Genomic DNA, 12552 nt, shown 5'->3' with positions numbered 1-12552 from the left:
CAAATCCGCCTGTTGGTTTGAGCAATAAAGATATCTCAAGCTGTTACCAAGCAGTAATAGAAGATTTGTCAAAGGTCAGGGGCACCTCCACTCAGAATCCCTTTGTTGTTACCAATTTGTAAACTAAAAAGTATCTGAGCTAGGTCTCAATTAACTTGGAAATTTTATTTTACGAAGGTTAAGAACAAGCACCTGGAAGGCAGGTGTATGCCTTTTTCCAAAGATTTTGGTGGACTTCAATATTTAAAGGCAAAAGGGCAGATATTGGGGGAAAAGGAAAAAAAAATAAAGGTGTGGATAGATAACAGACAAATGGTTGCATTCTTTTGAGTGTTTGATAAACATTTCACTGAATACACAATTTACATGTGAGAGAAGGGTAGAGGAATAGTCACTTATGCCTTTGTCAGCTCGGTAAATCTGCATTTTTACATTAGGAAAGCAATCAGATATGCATCTGTCTCAGATGAACAGAAGGATGACTTTGAGTTATGTTCTTTGTCTAGAACCTGTGAAGATAAGCTATCAACTTATATTGTCAGGGTAAAATTCAACAGAACCATTTTAAGGTAAACATCTTGGAGCTCAAAAGGAATGTCCCAGTGGACAAATTGTGAGGGATGTATGTAGCTTTTTTTGTTTGTAACTATCTTATTTAAGAATAAAATGGGAGACAGGTTTGCCTGATGCAGTTCCCAGCTTGACTTTTCCCTTTGGCTTAATGATTTTGGAGTCCTGAGATTTATTTTCCTTTTACAAGACATTACCATTCCAAAAGAATGAACATGGGAGGCATAAAGTGGTTTCTTGTCCCAAGTAATTTCAAAATTTAGCATGGCACGGCCAGGTGTGATGGCTCACACCTGTAATCCCAGCACTTTGCGAGGCTGAGGTGGGTGGATCACTTGAGGTCAGGGGTTACCTCAGGAAGCTGAGGCAGGAGAATTGCTTGAACCTGGCAGGTGGAGGTTGCAGTGAGCTGAGATTGTACCACGGCACTCCAGCCTGCGTGACAGAATGAGATTCCATCTCAATAAATAAATAAATAGCATGGCTACTTCCATTAGATTTCAAGGCCTAGGAATAATCCTCTTTAGCTCAATGCTCTGCCATCTGGTCTTGCAGTGCTCCACCAGCTTCTGTGCCACCCTCATAATTCATTCTTCCTTTTTCTTGAAGGCTAATGTGTATTTGCAGTCTAGTAGCCCTGTCAGCTCATATCCTGCCTATAGAATTCCAGAAGTCCCAACAGTCTTCCTTCATTTCATCCCATATCTATCTCCTTTACTCCAAGATGCCAGTGTTTCTGTTGATATAACATTCTCAAAATCCTTATCAGTCTCATGTGTGTGTTATGGGAGTCCATGCCATTAGACAAGATCCTTCATGGATAAACCCATATTTATTCCTGCCTTCAGCTGATATGGTTGATTGGATCCATGAATCACATATATAATCTCTTTAGCAAGATTGTCCAGCCATACTATTGGCCTTCTCTTCAGAGCATGCTTTTGCAACAATAAATTTTCTAATTTTGTCATCCTTCAGAATCATGATAGGCTGAGAACCTCCAAAATCAAGTGTTGGTTACTTTTTGCCTAATAGTTCTTTCCTCAATTTATCTCTTTCACATTGAAATGGGAGAGTTCACCGACCCCCCTTGCAGGGCCTGCAACAGGGGTGTGGCTCGTCTGTTTGGCCACTGCACACTCAAACCCCTTATGGGAGGGGGAGCATGCATTTGAGCCAGGGCAAGCACTATCGGGCTCCAGCCCTACAGCGGTATCCAGGGGTGTCATGATGCCCCTTTAGCCCTGCCATCCAGGGATAGCTTAAGTGTTAAACAGCTCAGTGCCCTCTTGGTACTGGGTTCTTGTCCAGCGTCCAGGAAGAATCAGGTCACACAGACAAATTGAAGGATGGTAAATATGGGGTATTTTATTGCTGGCTCTCAGCAGGATGGATAGGGAGCTGGAAAGGGAATGGACTGGGAAGATGATCTTCCCCTGGAGTTCAGTCGTCCCTTGGCCGATCTCCTCTCCTACCGTCCCCAACTGAACTCCTCTTGACATTCAGAACCTCCTTCTCTTCTCTCCTTCTCTGCCACACCACTCTTCTGTTCCTCTTCTCTTCTGCTTGTCTGCTCATCTGCTTGTGGATCCTGGGGTTTGTAGTTTATACAGGTACAGGATAGGGGGGCGCGTGGCAGGCCAAAAGGCAACATTTGGGCATGAAAATAGGAACACTTGTTCCCATTTAGGGCCACGGGTTTCCAGACTTGAGGGTGAGGCCTTTGCTGGGAAACCACCCTCTTCTACCCAGTATTTCCCTGTCTCCTGTCCATATCAATATTACATTTTACTATAAGCAGCAAGGAGAAACCAGGTTATGAAGATAAGCTATCAATTTGCATTGTCAGGGTAAAATTCAACAGAAACCTTTTAGGGTAAAGATCTTGGGGTTCACAGAGAAAAACCTTAAGGACTTTGCCTGTACATTTCTGCCAAATATCCAAGTTCATCACTTTCAAGTTCTGCTTTCCATATGACTGAAGAACACAGTTCAGCCAAATTTTCTGTCACTGTGTAACAAGCATTGCCTTTCCTCCCATTTTCAGTAACATTTTCTTCATTTCTTTCTAAGACCTCTCTACAATCAATTTTAATATTCCTATTTCTAACAACAATCTCTTCCGGGCAATTTAGGTTTTTTCTATCATGCTTCTCAAAAATTTTTCTAGTCTCTACCCATGGCCTAATTCCAAAGCCAATTCCACATTTTAGGTCTTCAGTACAGCAACATCCCACTTCTAGTTTCAAAATCTGTATTAGTCAGGGTTCTTTCAGAAAAAAAAAAAAAAATCCAACAGGGTATATATGTATATGATTTGTTTCAAGGAATTGCCTTAGATGATTGTGGGGTCTAGCTAGGTAAGTCCAAAATCTGTAGGGAACTTGGGAAGCCTAGAAACTCTCAGGTGGACACTGAGGCTGTAGTCAGCAGGCAGAATTTCTTCTGCCTCTGGGAATATCAGTTTTGCTCTTAAGGCATTTCAGCTGATTGGATGAGGCCCACCAAGATTATCCAGGACAGTCTCCTTTACTTAAAGCAACTGATTATAGATGTTAACCACATCTATATAATACCCTCACAGCAGCATCTGGATTAGTGTTTGATTGAATAACCGGGTACCATCACTTAGCCAAGTTAACATATTAAACTAACCATATCTATTCAAATAATTAAATATAGTAATAAAACCAAATAAATGACATTTTTTTCCATGAAGTATTTCAAAATACTTAAGAGTAGGCAACATATTGGCCCAAGGCCAGTGGCTCTAAGGGTGGCTGGACCACATCAGTCAGAGCTACTGTAAAAAATAAAATAAAATAAAATAAAAAATTTTTAAAAACCCTTCTGGCTAACTGCATTTGCAAAAAAATCAAGAGAAATCCAAGATACACAGCACCACTACAATCTTCTAGCTTCAAATAGTTGTAATATGATTCACTCCCAGCAGTAGAGTAAAAAGGTAAAGCTCAAGTTACAAGTTAATTGATGTTTTCCATAGTATATACCATGAAGAAAGGTGAAAAATTCAGACCCTAATGCTGATTCTGACCAACTCTCATTTTCACCGGTCATTTTGTAGTCCCTCACTATTCGGCTGTGAAATTCATCTAAGAACATAAACTTAGTGTGTAATTTCTCCTCTGCAGGCAAAGTGGAAAGATATCAGAACTACACATTAACAGATTTAGTAATAGACTTAGTAATGTTGTTAATAGTCTTCTATATCCCTGACTATCTGTAATGGAAATACAACTACTTGTTCTCTTTCTTCCTTCCCAGAGAAATGAGATCTGTGAAGCACAAAATAAAGACTAGAGGCTGTATTACATGAAGTTTGTCATGTAAAAAAGTCATTGCCTAATTAACATGGAGTGGTACAATAAAAGAGTATCACTCTCAGCGTGAAAGCCACCTCCCTCCTTCTGTAAATCTTGCCTTGTATGATGAGGACAACATAAATCACACAGTGCAGGTGTGTTTAAAGTCATCATCAGAACAAATATTAAATTGGATAAAATATCAATATCAAAAACAATGTTTTCTTACTAGACCCTGATGTCATCTGTGGAAGTGCTGTATACACATGGAATATCACTATCTTTACAGTAGTTATACATTTTTGGATCTTCATATTATCTGGTTACCTTTAGCATTGAACATGCAACTCTTTATTCCAAGTGACAACTATGGTCTTTTAATAAATAAATAATGGTAACTGTTTCCGCTCTGTTGACTTACAGATTGACAAAATGACCAGAAAGAATGAGAGTTGGTCAGAATAAGCATTAGGCTCCAAATTTACCAATCAGGGAGGCCAATACTTTCCCCAGGTGGGCTTTCTTATGTGCAATGAGCTGCAGTGTTTTAGATAAAGACTATCACAAGAAAAGGGGCACTGTAGGTTGGGTGCAGTGGCTCACACCTGTAATCCCAGCACTTTGGGAGGCTGAGGCAGATGGATCATCTGAGATCGGGAGTTCAAGACCAGCCTGACCAACATGGAGAAACCCCGTCTCTACTAAAAATACAAAATTAGCCAGGCTTGGTGGTGCATGCCTGTAATCCCAGCTACTCGGTAGGCTGAGACAGGAGAATCGCTTGAACCTAGGAGGCGGAGGTTGTGGTGAGCCAAAATCGTGCCATTGCACTCCAGCCTGGGCAACAAGAGCAAAACTCCATCTCAAAAAAAAAAAAAAAAAAAGGAAAAGAAAAAGAAATGAATAGGGACAGTGTATTTTAATAAAGTTGAAATTAGAAGTCAAAAAATAAGTAAGTCCAGACATAGGTTAAACACTGGAGCTGGTTAATTCAGAGGCTCGGTCATGGGGTTAAGGGAGCATCCTTCTGTTCTGCTTTGCCACCATTCAGTCATCAGCAGGATGTACTCCATCCTGCCTCCCAGGCTTCAAAATATACAGGGGAATATCCAGAGGGAGCAGAGACACTACATTCCTAAGTGTCTCTCTTAGGATTGAGGGAAATTTGACAGGGCCCTCTTCTCTTCTCCCACTCTCTTACCTCCAGTGCTCCCCTTGCCCCCTCCCCTGACACCACACCATCCCATCCTATACCATAGGCAAGAACTGCATCATTCACCCACGGGTAAACCTGTCTCTGGCATCTAGCATAGGAACACCTTGCTTGTTTGAGTTTGATCATGACTTCCCTTGTGAGGACAGACATTGTAACTGACATTCTAGAGTCAATATAGTTGTCTTTTTAGCCCAGCAACTAGGCATTGAAAGGAACGCTGGACCACACAACAGCAGACCATTTATCATGTCAGGAAGTCATGATTTTGTCACTTTCTCCAAGCCACACACTGAGAGGATCATTAGCTTCTTTCTAAGGACAAGGGTCTTAGAATGATTCCAGGGCCCTCATTAAGCACATTCACCTCAGAGATAATTCTGAAAGACACAAAGAACATTACATATCCTTTACTCATTTTTTCGTTTTTGAGACAGAGTCTCACTCTGTCACCCAGGCTGGAGTGCAGGTTTCATGGGCTTGACCACACTACGATGGTGGGTGTGGCTGCCTGAGAGACACGTGCAATACTTGAGGCTCAAGGATCCTGGGGGAAGCCAGACATGATGGTATTCACCTGCAGTCCCAGCTACTGGGGAGGCTGAAGCGGGAGGCTCGCTTAGGCCAGGAGTTGGAGACCAGCCTGAGCCACACAGCAAAACCCTGTCTTTAAGAAAATAAAATAAAATAAAATGTCAATCACCAGGCGTGATGGTGCATGCCTGTAGTCCCAGCTACTATGAAGGCTGAGACGGGAGGATAGCTTGAGCCCAGGAGGTGGAGGTTGCAGTGTGTCATGATCAGGCCACTGCACTGCAGCCTGGACAACAGAGTGAGATCTTGTCTCTAAAAAAATAAAAATAAAGGATCCTGAGGAAGATGTTGAGGAGTGGTGGAGAGAGAAGTGAAGGTGCACTGATTGTCCCCAGTTGTAGTGTCAGAAGACTGCTCTGTGGCATACTTGTCTTAAGTCTAAGAATTTCAGTGTGTTCGGCTGGGAGCTATTGTTGTGAGCCATTTGGAATGCCGGCATGCAAGGACGGAGGTGAGGAAATCACTAGAAGTGAACAAAATCAGCCTTGGGTAGTGTTTGCAGTACTTTTAGAAATCCCAAGGCAATTAGGTTTAGGATAATCTTTACATGGAGTTCTTTGGTCTTTCAGTGCCTTGCTTTGACACTTTCGCCATATAACCCCAAATGTCTTTTTAGAGCAGACGTTTTAAGGCAATGCTCATAATGTGGCAATACTTAAGTGTACTTAGTGAAATAAAAACCAAGGGTCTTTATTGTTCATCGTAGAAGTTCAAACTTGGTTGCTATTTGAGCTTTAGATGTTAAGTGTAAGGCTTTTGGGTTTACATACTTTGTTTAAACCTTCCATTTATTTTTTTTAAATTGTTAATGAAAATTTTCAAACATACGGAAAACTTTAAAGAATGAACAGTAATACCGGTATACTCACCAAGTAGGTTCAAACCTTGTTAACATTTTGCTATACTTTCTTTCTATATCTATGTGTGCATGTGCTTTTGCTTGTTTGCTTTTTGCTGAAACATTCACAGGTAAATTTCAGACTTTGTGACACTTCACCACCAATTCCATTATTCTCCAAAGAAAAAAAACATGATTTCAATATAAAATAAAAAAGTGTACTTTTTGGTGAATAATTACAAATGCAAGCTGGTCAAATAATTTAGTAGTTTACTTAAAGTAATTTATTAAGTATCTAAATGAAATGATTCGCTACTGTAGTCTTTTCCTCTTGCCTCCTCCCCACCTCCCCACAGGATATTAGATCAGAGGAGACTACACACATTTGCAAGAATGTTCTTTGCATACACCTGGATGGTTGTTGCTACAATCTGCTGGGAATAATAACTCTCATCTCTCTGAGAGCCTGAAGCGAAGGCAGAGACCCTTGCCTGCTGTGTTTTTTGATATATCTTAATACTCTACAAATACTAAAGAGTTAGGAGTATATATAAGAGGGGCAGGTGTAACTGCATTTTGTGGAAGGCAGCCTTGACCATTACTAGGGACCAGCAAATGGCCCTTACCCACATGGCAAGTCTCAGACTATCTGAAGACAGAATTGTGGAGCTGCAGATTAAGATTGAGCATGTACTTGTACATTTCACTCAGACCAATAAAACATAATTTAGAATTTAAATGTAGAGAGGTTCCTAATAACATTTTCTGCATATACTATTTTTTTCTGCACATGTTGGGATTTCCATAGTAAATATGCTAAAGTTCTCCCATTTCAGCTTCTGGTCCAGCTTTGATAATTTCAGTTCCACTGACTGCATAATAAATAAAATTATCCAGGAAGTTCAAACTTTCTCGACTGAATTCCAGAGTGCAGTGTTAATATCCTTTTGTAGTTACAATTACAGCGTTATAATCTACAAGTTCTAAATTCCTAGACATTGAACACATCACCCAAGTTCAGACAGGGATTCAGCTTAAGCAAAATCATTATCATGTGATTGGAGAAATAACTTGTAAATTGGTTTTGCTATTGAACACAGTGTGAAATGGTGCCCTCCAGAGCTGGGCAGCCAGATATTACTCCCCACTTCCTATTAAATAACTTTTTTTTTTTCCCATTTGAAATTTCTTAAGCACAATCCCAACTTTTTTTCTCACTTGGAATTTCTTATCATCTCAACTTTGATTAAAAACACAATTTATATATGCATGAAATAAAAGCAGGAAGAAGCAAAAACGTTAATAGGCAAATCTCTGCTCTTGATACTTTTACTCATTTTTCCATTTTTAAAAAAAAAACTTTAATGTATTTTTTTAATGGAGATGGGGTCTTCCTATGTTGCCCAGGCTGGTCTCAAACAGCTCCTGGACTCAAGCAGTCTTCCTGCCTCGACCTCCCAAAGTGCTGGGATTGTAGGTGTAAGCCACTGCACCCGGCCCAATTTTCCAAATTTTCAACAATGGGCATGTAATATATAATCAGGAAAAAGCAGGAAATTTTGTTTCAGTCCATTCTGAAAATTCCATCTTCTCCAGAAAGCAATGAATGATTTTTGTTTGTTTGTTTGAAACATTCTCACTCTGTCCCCTAGGCTGCAGTGCAGTGGCGCAATCTCGGCTCACTGCAACCTCTGCCTCCCGGGTTCAAGGGATTCTCCCGCCTCAGCTTCTCTAGTAACTGGGATTACAGGTGTGCAGCACCACACCTGGCTAATTTTTGTAGAGAATTCACTAAATTCACCAGGTATTTTACTCTAGAAAAGCACTCATCTAGGTATTATTGGCTATCTATAGTACTAAAATTTTATTTCAACATGAAAATGAACTTAATTAGATATTTAGTTAAATGTTTCCTAGCTTGGTGACTTCAACTCATTTTTCTGGTTTTCTTTAATTAACAAATGACCTAGATCCCCTTAGATAGCTGCACCACTAAGTTGTCATTCCAAAAAGTATATAAGAATATAGACATAGCCAGGTTTAGTGGCTCGCACCTGTAATCCAACACTTTGGGAGGCTGAGGTGGGCAGATTGCTTGAGCTCAAGAGTTTGAGACCAGCCTAGGTAACAAGGCAAAACCCTGTCTACACAAAAAATAAAAAATTAGCTGGGTATGGTGGTGCGTTCCTGTAGTCCCAGCTACTCGTGAGACTGAGGTGGGAGGATCACTTGAGCCCGGGAGGCAGAGGTTGCAGTGAGCTGAGGCTGGACCACTGCACTCCAGCCTGGGTGATAGAACTAGACTTTGTCTCAAAAATAAAAATAAAAATATAGATATAAGATGATCATGATTTTCAGCTCTTGGCTTTGATTGGTTATTCTAGTTATTAATTATCTATAGTCAACTAGCTATTTAGGTATCATTCTCTATAGATGATACTAATTTATTATTTCAACAAGAAGGAAGAATTTAGATTTGAGAAGAATGTCTTTTTCAGCTTTCTGACTTCCACCAGTGTTTCTGGTTCTCTCTAGATAATCTTCTGTAAATTACTTACTTAGCTGTAATTAGTTACCTCTAGGATTTATGAGCTATTTCAACATGTAACAAGTTATAGTGAGAGGATGTGTTTTCCAATTCATGACTGCAACTACTTATTCTAATTAATTTATTAACCAAAGTTATTAACTTATCCTAATTAATTAAAGTTAATTAATTACCTAAGTACTGTTTATTCATCCAGCAGAAAAAAAGAATATAGAGTCCAGAAAAACCTTCATTTCAAATCCTAATTTCAACAACTTATTGTCTAAGTAACTAGACATCTCACCTAACTGCCTTCATTTATCTATACCACCAACTTGTTATTTCCACAAAAATTAAGACATTTGAGAATAGGTTTTTAGCCTTCTGCCTTTGACTATTTATTCTGCTTTTATCCTATTATCTCTACTTAAATCTTACCCAAACAAATCTAGTTATCTACATTACAAACTAACACCATATTCAAAAAATAGGAATTGGGAATGTAGAAGAGTGTTTTCCAGCTTCTAAGGTGCAAACTGTTTTTGTAGATGTCTGGTAAGCTAGTTATCTGGTTACCACGAATTAATTCTCCATGCTGCTAATCCAGGACTTAAATGAGAATTAAGAATTCCCAGTTGTAAGGATGGTGGTTTCAAACTTCTGGCTCCAACTAGTTCTCTGTAGTTAACTAGTAATCTTGTTACCAGTAGTGAGCCATAGTACTAACCATTTATTCCCATATGAGTCAAGAATTAGGGGTGTGACAGATGGTTCTTCACCTTCTGAATTCAAATACATTTCCTGGTTATCTCTAGCTATCCCTACTAAACTAGTTACCTACTTTGTGGTGGTTAATTTTATGTGTCAACTTGACTGGGTTAAATCTGGTTACCTTTAAATAAATAAATAGTCACCACTACTTATCAATAACACTAACACTATCACAAAAAATAAATGTCAGATTTGAGAATATTTGTATTCTTGTTTGTTAGTCTTAATTCTTGTTTGTATTGCTCATTATTATTTACTAATTTTTATTAATAATATTAATTTTTATAAATAATCTTTTGTTTTATTCTTTGTAAAATTCCTGCTGTCAACTGTTTATTCTGGTTATGTCTAATGACCTAGCTACCACTACATAACCATACTATTCACTCGTTATTCCACAAGTAAAAGGAATTTACATTTGAAAAAAATGTGTTTCCAGGGTCTGGGCTTCTACAAGCTTTTCTGCTTCTCTCTACTTATTTCTAATTTTCCAGCTCCCCAGGGACACCTAGTTATTTGTAATATTCACCCATCATTCCAACAAGAAATAAGGTAATTTCCTGAATTCAACTAATTATTCTAGATATCACAAGTGATCTGCAGTTTACTCATTCCCTAGGTACCACCAATTATTTATGGCATTAACACACCATGCCAACATGAAATAACATTTTAGAGTTAAGAAGAAAATATTTCATCTTCCTGGCTTACACTAGTTATTTTAGTTACCTCCAGATGTCTCTATATATCTAGTTTTTCAGGAACCAATACTTAGCTATAGTTCTAAGACAAAATTCCAACAAGAAACAGGAAAGAACATAGACTGTATGACTTTGTTTTGCCCCTTCCAGGATTCCAAAACTTATTGTAATTATCTCCAGTTACTTCGAGTTAAGTTGTAGCAGGACAAGCCGCAGACAAAACCCCTCAGACACTGGGTTAAAGAAGGAAGAGGCTTTATTCGCCTAGGAGCATCGGCAGACTCGTGTCTCAAGAACTGAGCTCCCGAGCAGAAGAGTTCCTGGCCCTTTGAAGGGCTTACAATTCTAAGAGGTTCCACATGAAAGGGTCGTGATAGATTGAGGTCTATAGATAGCACATGTGGTTAGAGTGGGGGCGTTAATCTTTAACCTCAGGCCTCTCCTCATTACCCTGTTTGAGAACCTCACTCACTAGTGGGAGTTCTCACTCTCATCTTCACTACCCAGGTCTTCCTGAGAGACAGATCGATAATACACTTGTGCTGAGGTCTTTTGATGAACTAAGGTGGTAGTGAAGCCCCTTAGTCCTATTATAAGAGTTTTAAATCCTCCTAGAGCTGGAAACTATTTTCCAGACAGGGATCCAGGATCAAACCTATGCCAAACCTGCATGGGCACATGTGCCAGCTTTGTCATGTCTCTAACTATCCTCATGTTTTGGCCGTGCATGGACCAGTCAGCTTCTGAGTGTGACTGAAGCAGGGCTTGTCGTCTTCTTCAGAGTCACTTTGCAGGGGTTGTCCAGGCTTGGTCTCGCCTCCCAGGTTTCAGGTGCTGCAGAGTTTATGAGGCTGTGGTGGATCCAGGTTGGGATTCCCTCTACCTTTACGGCTGTGGGAGTGGTCAAGACGATGGTCTGGGGTCCTTTCCACCATGGCTGCAAGGGGGCTACGTTCCAATCCTTGATCCACACCCAATCACCTGGGGAGAAAGGGTGAACTGGGGAGAATAAGCTGATGGGGCACCTCTGATTTACCCAGACTGAAATTGTTCATGTAATTTTCCCTAAAGCCTGTAGCTGTCACTGTAATTCAATTTCACCTAGCTCTTGAGGCGTGCCTGGGAGTCCCCACAGTATGACAGGGGGCCTATGATATAATATTTCATAAGGGGAATATCCTGTTCTTTTAGAAGGGGTACATGTAATCTTAAACAATACCACAGGGAGAGCTTATACCCACTTTAATCCTATTTCTTGACACATTTTCCCTAAACTATTTTTGATAGTCCAATTCATCTGCTCCACATTTCCAGAACTCTGTGGTCGGTAAGTGGTATGTAGTTTCCACGTGATCCCCAATACCTTTGCTGTCTTCTGTACCAAGTCAGCCACAAACGCTGTCCATTGTCCGAGCTGATTCATAAGGGCAGTCCAAACCTAGGGATGAGATCTCGGAGAAGCACATGGGTTACTTCACAAGCTTTCTCAGTTCATGTTGGATAGGCTTCCACCCACCCAGAGTATGTACACACTAGAACTAGCAAATACTTGTTACCTCCACATTTGGGCATCCTGGTGAAGTCGACTTGGAGATCTTTAAAGGGGGCTGCTCCATAAGCTTGTATGCTGGGTGGGACTGTTGGACCTTGCCTAGCATTGTGCTGCCGGCAGGTGACACAGTCTTACTGGCTGTGCCACTGTTTTGGCAAGGGCTGACAGATGCAAGATGCAGAAGTACCGGCCTAACAACTTTTCAAGTGACTCTTGGCCTAGGTGGGTGGTCTCATGCACAGCCAGTAAGACTGTGGCTCCTAGCAGTTGTGGCACAGCTATCCTTCCATCCAATAGCCAGATCCATCCCTCTTCCATCACCTGCTCTCCCTCCACCTGAAGAAAGTCCTTCTCTTCTTTAGAATAAGTAGGTACAACATCGGGTGCCTGAGGGAGCAGAGGGGCTGTGACTGATGCCCTGTAGGGGGTGGATCCTGCTTTTTGAGCCTCTGAGTCAACTCAG

At 40.4% G+C, this 12552-nt stretch overlaps 2 protein-coding genes across 3 annotated transcripts in view; both read left to right on the top strand.

The window, feature by feature from the left end:
* Positions 1-12552, top strand: part of RPL39 (ribosomal protein L39) — a 451119-nt gene that overhangs the window by 216132 nt on the left and 222435 nt on the right. The window lies entirely within an intron of this gene.
* Positions 1-12552, top strand: part of UPF3B (UPF3B regulator of nonsense mediated mRNA decay) — a 387117-nt gene that overhangs the window by 206439 nt on the left and 168126 nt on the right. The gene's annotated exons all lie outside the window — the stretch shown is intronic.

Source organism: Macaca thibetana, chromosome X (assembly GCF_024542745.1).
Source record: "Macaca thibetana thibetana isolate TM-01 chromosome X, ASM2454274v1, whole genome shotgun sequence".
NCBI classification, from domain to species: Eukaryota; Metazoa; Chordata; class Mammalia; order Primates; family Cercopithecidae; genus Macaca; species Macaca thibetana.
The sequence above is the reverse complement of the archived record's forward strand: the minus strand, read 5'-3'. Positions and strand labels throughout refer to the sequence as shown.